General features: G+C 42.7%; 1 non-coding gene across 1 annotated transcript; it reads left to right on the top strand.

The window, feature by feature from the left end:
* Positions 1-4,648: 4,648 nt before the first annotated feature.
* On the top strand, positions 4,649-4,740 carry trnar-ucu (transfer RNA arginine (anticodon UCU)). Its single transcript is given in 2 exon segments — positions 4,649-4,685; positions 4,705-4,740. It is a non-coding gene; the product is annotated as a tRNA-Arg (tRNA).
* The last annotated feature ends 5,666 nt before the right edge of the window (positions 4,741-10,406 follow it).

The raw sequence follows: 10,406 nt of genomic DNA, 5'->3' as shown, positions 1-10,406 counted from the left end.
TGCTTAAAGCGCCAGACCAATTTCTGAAAAATAATGGGAAGAGAATGGATCGTTGCTTCATGATGGACATTTGCAAGATGGGTCCAAAGTCCTTCTTTGGTGCAGTGAAAGTCACAATGTCTTTGAGAAGCTAACTTTAGCAGCCATATATCATTGTGGCCACAAGAGCAGGTCATAGTCAGAGATTTTCTTGACTCCTAAAGCGTGGATAACACAGAGCCTGAGATTACACGCCACTGATGATTTGTCACTGGCAGTCTCCATTAACCGCCACTCACTCTCAGAGCGAGATCGTTGTTCACCTCATTGACCAAATGTTCTTCTCTTTCTTTTCTTCTTTCCCTACCAACTGTTTACTACTTTACAATACAGAATGAGACATGATGGAATAGTTCCTTTTCGCCTGGATGATTGCAGTGTGAAAGAAACAATGTACAGGAGAAGCACAACAGATTAGTCAGCATCTGAGCAGCAAGAGATATTTAAATCCAAACCTTCTTGAGGATTCCTTACTGCAGTTGTAACAATGTTGAAAAGCTCAACACCGCCCAGAACAGAGCAGCTGAATTGAGCAGCAAAGCATAACTAATAAAACATCGACAAACATCCATTCCCACCATAACCAAACGCTCAGGCATGCAGTCTGCACAATCCACTAGATGCACTGCAGATATCCGCCAAGGCTCCAACACCAGTACATTACACATTCACAACTGCTTCCATCTAAAAGGAAAAGGGCACTAGACAGATAGGAAAGACCTACAACCCACTTACCATCCTGCTCGGGAAATATATTGCCATTACTCCAGAATCACTGGGTCAAAATTGTGGATTTCACTTACCTATAATTTGGATCGACCGACAGCACACAGAAACGATGGTTCAAGATGGAATCTCATCATCACCTTATCCAGTCAAATCAGGAATGAACAATAAATGCTGACCTGTACTGGAATACCCACATCGGACGAAGAATGAAAATCTTTGGCTTTGGTATTCTGAGGATTCTCTCTTACTGAGATATTTCTAGATTTATTTGAGTGGTATCAAAGATGAGGATTTGCTGTTGGGAAACTGAAACGAAGCATTACATCAGAATTTAAAGGAGTTGCTTTGTTCCATGAACCTTACCGGCCTTTGAAACTGAAAGCAGAAAGCTACATTCAGAGTGGAGTGAAAGTATTCACTATCTGAAATATCGAGACATAATTGGAGGGACGCTGGAGAGAAACTGCAGAAATGTGATAACGATACAATTACTTGTCTGCCCTGAAAATTCATCAGGGCAACCACACCGGGGGAAAGCCATTCAACTGTTCTGATTGTGGAAAGGGAGTTGCTCAGTTCTCTAACTTGCTGACTCACCAGTGGGTTCACACGGACAAGAAACCATTTAATGATCCAGAGTGTGGAAAAGACATTAAAAGGTCTCAGGAACTGCTGTACCATCAACGTGTTCACGCTGACGAGAAACCATTCAAGTGCTCTCACAGAGGGAATGGGTTCAGGCCGTCATTTGATTTCACTTTGCAGCTGCGAAGAGAGAGGCCGTTCGCCTGTTCTAAGAATGGGAAAGGTTTCTTTCAGTCATTCAGTCTGCTGAGGCACCAGTGAGTTCACAGAGAGGAGAGACCATTCGTCTGCTATGATTTGAAATAATTAATTGATTCCGGCAATCTGCTGATATACAAGCGAGTTCATACTGGAAAGAGACCATTCACCTGAATGTATACGATTTGCCTTTGAATGGAAAAGTGAATCAGAATTGACTTTCTCGGTGTACTGGTACACTAAAGAAGGCATTTGCTAAATTCAAAGCAGAGAACCATTTACTGTCCGTGGAATTTGAGCTAATATAGAACAAGGATTAGGAACATTTGGGGAGGTCGGAACAACAGCATAATTGACTACCTGCAGGTCTTGTACAAACCTCCATTTCCCTGATTCACCTGAAATGTTTGCCTTTTTGACCGAAAGAATGGGGGCTCTCACTGGTGATTATCCAGAAGGAATTATCACTTCACCCTTCAGCAGGGATTCAAAGACTACAGTAATTCCTTTTACAGCCTCGGGTTTTAACGAGTCTTGTGTTCTGCAAGGACGATACTGAGACTTCGGGATTATTCTTTTGGTTTCACAGCTTCGTATGAACCCCACATCACGTTTGCCATTTGCCATGCACTCAGCAGAGACCCTTCTTAATCTTGGCTCCGAGACATCTACCACAGCTCAACGCCAGGCTACCCTCTTGGCGGGGGTTACCTGGACTGCCCTATCTGACTGAGTTAGCCAATTTAGTTTCTCCATATATGTCCTTATATCTGCATTGAAGCAGATATGCACATTGTCCCTGAAGACACAAGCTTTCGTTTTTTTGTACCAGTAGTACCCATGGTCCCAAATCCTGCCACCTGTCACTGGATGTGTTCGCCAATGGTATTTGAGAAAAGGAGCGTTCCACATCAAAAAGATAGTGTCTACTTGCCGTCACAGATATTTTGGATACATTTACACTGATTGCACATCTGTGATCGTTCTAATAAAATTCGCACAATAATAACTGACCTGGTTCAAACATTCTCCTAAAACAATCCTTCTAATATGATTTGTAAGGGCCACGACGGTGTATGCGTGCTGAGCAGTGCCTCATATCTCCAGCATGTAAATCGGTGTTTTTGGGATTAACATGGTTACTTGCTACGTGGGCGAGCGAATCGCTCACTGAACTTATGGCTCTCTGGGTAATCATCACTCATAGCCATGCATCAGGGGTCGTGAGTCGGATTTTACAGCCTGCGCTAGTTAATCTTCTTTTTGTATTACCTGCAAGCCTGTCGGGGTACTGCGCAAATCCGACCCCAGCCTCACTATGAGAGCGCCAGCCATCAGATTTAAAGGACAGAATTCCGAGAAATGAAATGAGAATTGGAATGTTTCACCATTACTGGTTTCACACAATAGGGGTGCGGTTAATCTCTCTCGTGTCACGAATCCTGATGCATCCATTGCGTCGACTCTCTCAACGGCCGAGATTTAAGGACTGAGTATGTTGCCCCTGTATCTACCAAAAAGGTAACTTGCGCACCTTCCACATATAATACATTTTCCCTTGATAATAGAATTCGCATCTTCTTATCAACACCTCAATGTCAGGGACCTGAAACATTCGAGTTCCTTTGCTGATACGGAGTTGTTTTTTTCCCATTCCTTGACTGGTGATATGGTAGTTTACTGGCCTGTAAGTCTGTTAATATTTCGGTTTAACTCTACATCTTTTTTCTTTCTGTCTGCAATACTTGCCTCTGCAAATTCAGGTTCTTACTTCTTTGTTTCCCTGTGGTTTTATTGGTTTCGAAATAAATGCTAATTTTCCATTACAATGGACATTACATTATTTTTGAAGGTCGCTGCAACAGCGAGGGCCGAGGTGCCTGCACTGCATTGTAACGTTCTATGTTGTAAGCTACATTTACTGCTGGTTTCTGATGTCTCTCCTCACTGTGGAAGCTTCCAGTCACATCTTGCAGAGACTTGTCTTCACTTCGTTCAATAGAGACAAATGTATTTCCCGCTCAGAATGTGATCTCTCTGCAATGAAGAGAGGAAAACAGAGTCGGTGACAAAACTGAGATCACTTATGTTCTGTCCAGAATCAACAAAAACTATCCTGATCTTCCAGTCTCCTGTAACTTCACATTACACTGTTTTCCCACCCTTCAGGTTCTTTGCCTGTATTCCTGATGAAGGGCTGTTGCCCGAAACGTCGATTTCACTGCTCCTTGGATGCTGCCTGAACTACTGTACCATTCCAGCCCCACTCCAATCGAGACACTGTGTTCCCAGGCCACGATTCCGGTCTCTGGTTTGCTGCAGTGCTCCTTCAAGGAATAACACAAGCTGGAAGACCTGCAACTCATTTTCTACAGACATGCAAACGTTAGGACCCATCAAGTTCAATCATTTTAGAACCCGTCCGCCCTCTTCCACATTCTTCACCCACCCTTCCATCCCATCAGTTCCGAAGACAGATCATTGGACTCGAAATGTTAACTTTCCTTTCTCATGAGATATGGACACGAGATGCTGACTTTGTTCTGACCTTTTGGCTTTACTTCAGGGAACTTTGCTTGTCTATTGTAATCGTCAGACTGCTGGAAGCTTCTGATTGCAGGATGAGATATTCAGAGGAAATGACAGGAATGGCAAGGGCTGGACCATTTCCATTTTGAAGGTAGACGAGCTAGGTTGGGGGATGTTTATCGAAGAGCAGAGAAAGCTCTTTGAGTAACCGATTAACGTGCACATTTTATGAAGAGGTTAGATATGTATGAGAGGGATCAGCCTGTATTTGAAAGGAATAGAGTGACATAAATGAAATACAGGAGACGAGATGTTTTGAGGAGAATTTGCAAGAATGCTTTCACCAGTCGAGTGTTGCTTATCTGGAAATCATTATCTGAGCATGTGGTAAAGCTACGTGTCATGAGAACGTTCCAGCAGTCTGTAGCCGAACACTTGAAGAGCCAGAGCACACGTGGGTAAGGAACAGATACTGGAAAGAGTGACCAGGACAGACAGACGCGAGATGGGTGCCCTGAACGCAATGGGTCAAAGACAAATTTGTGTGCTAAAAGGCAGTCGCGGCTGCGGCTCTGTGGCGCAATGGATAGCGCATTGGACTTCTATGTCGCTGCTTAGGTGGCGATTCAAAGGTTGTGGGTTCGAGTCCCATCAGAGTCGAATTTTGGTTTATGGTTTGGAAGGTGGTCAGAGCAGACTCGGCTGCTCATCTGCAAAACCAACATTGGTCGTGCAGAAACTCAACTATCTTGAAAGGGAACATTTTCCTCTCGCAAGTTTAAATTTTCGATGTCTATATATGATAGAGATCAATAAACATCTGTTAGTCAGTAGGCAACACGATGATGTGTCTAAGCTGGAAAAAGACACAAAATTGTTGTGTCAGCCATGATGATATTGAATCATGTAGCGGGACGAGAACAGTATTAACAATGGGCTCCTTTGTGTCTGTGCCATTTATGGTTCAGATTTTTAAGCATTCATAATAATAACAATATGAATTAAACGCCACGAAATATTTTGGTCTCACCTCCACATCCCTTCCCTTCCAGCTGGAATAGATAGCTCTTGTTTCAGCTTTAGATCAGACAGCGGAGGGTTCTGACAAGTTCTCCTTCAGGCTGAATGTTGCTTCGCATGGGTTTCAAAGTGGACACCTGGAGCAAGCAATTGCATGGATTCAGGTGATTCAGGGGCAGATTTCCCCTTTGCTGGGCTGGAATTCTGGCCAAGGTAATGAACGTGAAGTTCTGACATTTTGAATCTTACTCTGGATTCTTGCGACTTCAGCAATTAGATTGAAATTCACGTTGCCCTTGCATAACATTATTCAATCTTCACTGTTTATAAAAACTATGCCACGTGCTCGTCGGTGCAGTCTGCTGAATATTGTTGTCGTTGTGTGCAGTATGGGTCGATGTGTCATATGAACATGCCGATGGAAGTTGGCAAAATTTCAGTGAATCGAATTCCCTGGCGAAGTGAAGCCGATCGAAGGAAAACCCCAGTCCAATGGCGACATAACATTTCCGGTGATTAACGCAGGACACCACGAGAGACGTACGCAGAATTCAATACAGCCGATTTTAACCACATTTTTCAATGCCACATTTCCACCACATTTCCGAGACATTATTGTAATCTCTAAGCTCTCACATTCTACAGGAAGAACATTCAAATGGCCGACTATCCATTACTAATGCCCTGAATTCACACACACACGCGCATATATGCGCATATTTATATATCCACACAGATATAAATGTATGTGCGCATGCATGTATATGTCTGTGCACATATATTTAAAAGTTGCAAAAGAACGTTGAGTAAAACAGCATTTATTCTAAAAGAAATATGATTTTTTGGAGTGCTTTGTCCTTGGGAAATGCCTCAGTTACTTAAGACCAGCTATAAATACTCCCTGAGTGAATATCCAACACTCAATAGAGATACAGAGGTGATTTTTGCAAAAAATGACGTGTTTCATACCGCTGATCCTGCGCTGTGTTAAATTCTGGAAAGGATGTTTAGCTCTTTTCACATTACTGATTTTGCTGCAAGCTCATTGCTACAGGCCATTAAAGCAATCCACAAAATATTAGATTTATCTCATTGGACATTTCGATTGTTATCAGAAAAACTGGAATCGAAACGATAACGATGTTTTTAAGCATTGCTGTGAAGATTACAGAATTGTAGTCGAAATATTTTTCGTGTCTTGTTAATGGATATTTTGGGGGGAGATGAGTGAGCAGCATATGGACTCACTTCCTTCTCTGTGATTGCAGCCAAATGTTCCAATGCAACACATGAAAGGATAAAGTTGCATTACATTGGCAGGTCAGTTCCCACTCACGTTAGTATAGTTTCACTTTGATTATCACCATTGTCTAAAGTATTAGCTGAGTTGGGAGATCATGATCCTGAGGGTATGCTGAGACATTGCGAGAATTAATCCCACACTGTTGGCTTTACTTTATATCATAAACCAGTTATGCAGCGGACTGAGCTAACTGGCTTCTCTATCATGCTCAGTTTTGTTACAATTTATAGAAGTTAACGTGGAACAAGCTGCTGAACTTTTCCTCACAATCAGCACATGCTGTACATAGTCATACTCAGTTGCAGGTGTTATGAAGTTTCTTTCCAATTAACTTTAACCAATTACAGAGTGTGCACGTAACGCGTACCCATCATGGCCGCCCAGACTCCCTGTCACGGTGAAATTCATTCCTTGCGTGTCTGCACGTGCCTTCAAAAATATATTAGGATCAGCTTCTCAATAATGTTTCCAGCGAAAAAGTAATCATTTTCGAATTCAAATGTTGTAGAAGGAAAAGGATAACTTGCCAAACTTCTCTTTATCATTCATCGCTGGTTTTGTAGTTCTAAAGCCTTGATATAGACCCATCCGAATGAAGGAATTTCCCTCCTGTTTACTCTCACCAAATTCTCATCGCCTGGAAACCTTCCATACGGACACAACTCAGTTTTACCTGGTGTCACGCCACATGATCTATTCGTTTTTTTCACCAACCCATGAAACCTCGCCTTGTCTTTTCAAATGGCATTACCCCTCACTACATCGATGCCTTCCTTTCCATTTTTTTGTTTCGAAGTAAACGCTGTCCATTCTTCCTGACGTCTTTTCATTCCAGTCATCGCCATCCATGTCTTTTATTATCTCTTTATATCCCAGTATAGTCCATGTTGAGAAAGGATGCTGGGTCCAATGCAACACATTAAAACCCGGTCTGGGTACTGCCATTACCAATGTAGCGAAAATAGGAGCTAGTTCAGGCAAAAGGGAATCCGTTGGTTGTCGCGTAATGGATCAATCCCTGACTGGGAAGTGATTGTTTTTCCTCACTTTTCTCCCTGGACTGAACATTTGCTAAAGCAACACACTAAGGGAACATAGAATGCCTACAGTTCAGAGACTGGCTATTCAATGCAACCAATGCACACCAATCCTCCAGGGTTTAACCCTCACAGAACAATTCCTTACCCTTTTTTCTTCATTTGCGCCTGAAGTAGGCACCTTACTGACAGTCAACCCAGTTGTAGGCAAATCATATATCTCTGGCGCTGTGAGGCAGCAGTGGTAACCAGTGAGCCACCTTATGGCCCTGTACAATATTGCAAGGCACATGCAGTCGCGTTTGTAATGTGATTCCAGTCAAAGATGCTCTACTTTGTTGTTGCTCTTACCAGGAACAATAAATTCTGATTCCCTGACCAAGAAATGAACCCAAACCACAGCGGTGAAAGTGCTGCATCGGAACCACTGGTCGACCAGGAAGGATAGCATGTGCAATTGTGTCTTCTCTTAACAACATCGCTTTCTTTTCCTGTGATGAGACATTTCTATCGAAAAAGAATGTTCGTGACACCGTGCTTTTACAGCACAGAATAATACATCATGTCAGTACCAGTCATCAAACATCCATTCATTCTCCTTTCCAGTTACCACTACTTGGCCCACAGCCACAGTAATGGGCGGCACGATGGCACAGTGGTTAGCACTGTTGCTTCACAGCGCCTGAGACCCGCGGTCAATTCCCGACTCAGGTGACAGACTGTGTAGAGTTTGCGCGTTCTCCCCGTGTCTGCGTGGGTTTCCTCAGGGTGCTCCGGTTTCCTCCCACAGTCCAAAGATGTGCGGGTCAGGTGAATTGACCAAGCGAAATTGCCCGTAGTGCTAGGTTAGGGGTATGGGTGGGTTGCACTTCGGTGGGTCGGTGTGGACTTGTTGGGCCGAAGGGCCTGTTTTCACACTGTAAGTAATCTAATCTAGCCTGACGTCTGAAGTGCTCATCTCAATGAGACTTTTAATGCAAAGTTTTAATTTCAAATGAACCAGTGACAGAGACTGAAGTCAGATACCATCACATTTGTTCATGACCTAGGGGAGAACTGAACCTCATTTTGACCCATAGATGGAACTATACAGACACACCTTTTGAGAGTGACAAAGGCCTCAGGACATCCTAACTAACATAAAATGAGGAATTGAACCGTTTGGCCTCTTCTTCCTTCATTACTAGATTTAAAACCCGATTCTGTTGACATAAGCAGAGGGGTAAACTGACAGGAAGCTGTCTTCCGAAGACAGCCCCAATCGTGAATATTTGGTGTCTCCAAACCGTCGATGTCTCCACCTGTGAGGCAGACTGGTTAGCTGTGCTCTTCCAGCCTCTGACCGGTTTAATTTGGATTCCAGCGCATTCCTGTCTCTACATAAGGAACAGAAGCACACAGCCGCATCCCTGTAAGTTTTCGTCCCCCACTGTTTCACCGTTAGTTTACTGCTTCTAATGAGTCACGTTTTTCTTCCTGCCAAACGAAGGCATTCTTCACATCAGAAGCTTGACATCCACGTGGTCCTCAGAGGAAAAACACGGATGTTGACTTCCAAACTGAAACAGATGAGGCCTCATCTGCGTAAAAAATGACTTTCAGCTTTTCCTTCAAAAACAAGTCCTAACAACACATACAACGCACCTTCGGATGCTTGTTGCAAAGTTGTAAGGAAATTCAGCAAGACTGCCGTGAGAATGAAGTTAAAACCGCTGGTTTACAAAACCAGCCTCGAACCACTGAGTTATGAAAGAACTAAATTCTGAGTCGTTTTGAGTCTGACAAAAGATGATGACCTCGAGCAGAACAAATTCGTTCAAATCAGTTTTGTGATACAAACTTTGTTTTATGTGACAAAATACGCCTTGAAACCCACTTCTTTGATCGCTTGTTTGATGTCACACTTTGTCAGCTTCCCACGTTTTCATAATGGAACAGGGATCAACATTTGTTTAACCTCCCGGCAGACTAAAATCTTTGACGTTTCTATTATGATTTTGGTGCTAGCCAGTGACATCCTGAAAATAGCAACAGAAGTGTTTCAGATGGGAAAGAAAGCAAATGGAACACTGGCCTTCATTGGTCACAACGTTGGGTATCGTGGTTTGCATCTGATGTTGTAATTGTATAAAACTTCTGTTTGGCCACATTTGGAGTACTGTGTGCAGATCTCATCTCAAAATAGGAAGGATGTGGAGGATTCGGAGAGGGTACAAAAAGGGTTTATCAGCACGTTACCAGTATTGTGTTTTTAAAGGTGTGTTAGGTGTAAGAGGAAATTAAGCAAAGATGGATTGCTTTGTGAGAGTATCAGAGGCTAACAGGCGACCAGGTACAAGAATATAACGCTAGGACAGGGTAGATAATGTGGATAGTCAGAATCACTTTTCAAATATGTAAGTTTCAAATACTAGAGCGCAGAGGTTTAAGATGAGAAAGAGAAAGTTTAAATGATGTATGTGAGGCAAGATGTTTTTTCAGAGAGTGGAAGTTGCCAAGCGAGGTCTTGAAACAGAAATGTGAGTAAAGTTTTGAAGTGGCATTTAGACAGAAACATGAACAGGCAGGAAATAGAGGGATATAGACCATGTACATTCAGATGGGATGAGTTGAGAATAGCATTGTGGTGGGCTGAAGGATCTATTGCTATGCTGCACTGTTCTATTTTCTAACTTCCAGCATTTAACCGATCAAAGCACTTCAGAATCTTGCATGTTTCATTCAGTTTCTCTCTCATTTTTCTTAACTTTAATTGGTTCATTCTCAATCTACTCCACTTCTTATTATATAATCCCTCCATTCCCAATATCATCCGAGTGAAAATTATCTGGCCTGCCTCTGATACAACAATACCTTTCCTTCGCGCACACATGCTGTTCATAATATTCTAAACGTAGTCTGATTTGTACCTTGCATCGTTTTAATAAGACCTCCCTATATTTAGCCTCCATTCCCTCTGTAAAAAA

This window comes from Hemiscyllium ocellatum, chromosome 47 (genome assembly GCF_020745735.1).
Source record: "Hemiscyllium ocellatum isolate sHemOce1 chromosome 47, sHemOce1.pat.X.cur, whole genome shotgun sequence".
Lineage (NCBI taxonomy): Eukaryota > Metazoa > Chordata > Chondrichthyes > Orectolobiformes > Hemiscylliidae > Hemiscyllium > Hemiscyllium ocellatum.
The sequence above is the reverse complement of the archived record's forward strand: the minus strand, read 5'-3'. Positions and strand labels throughout refer to the sequence as shown.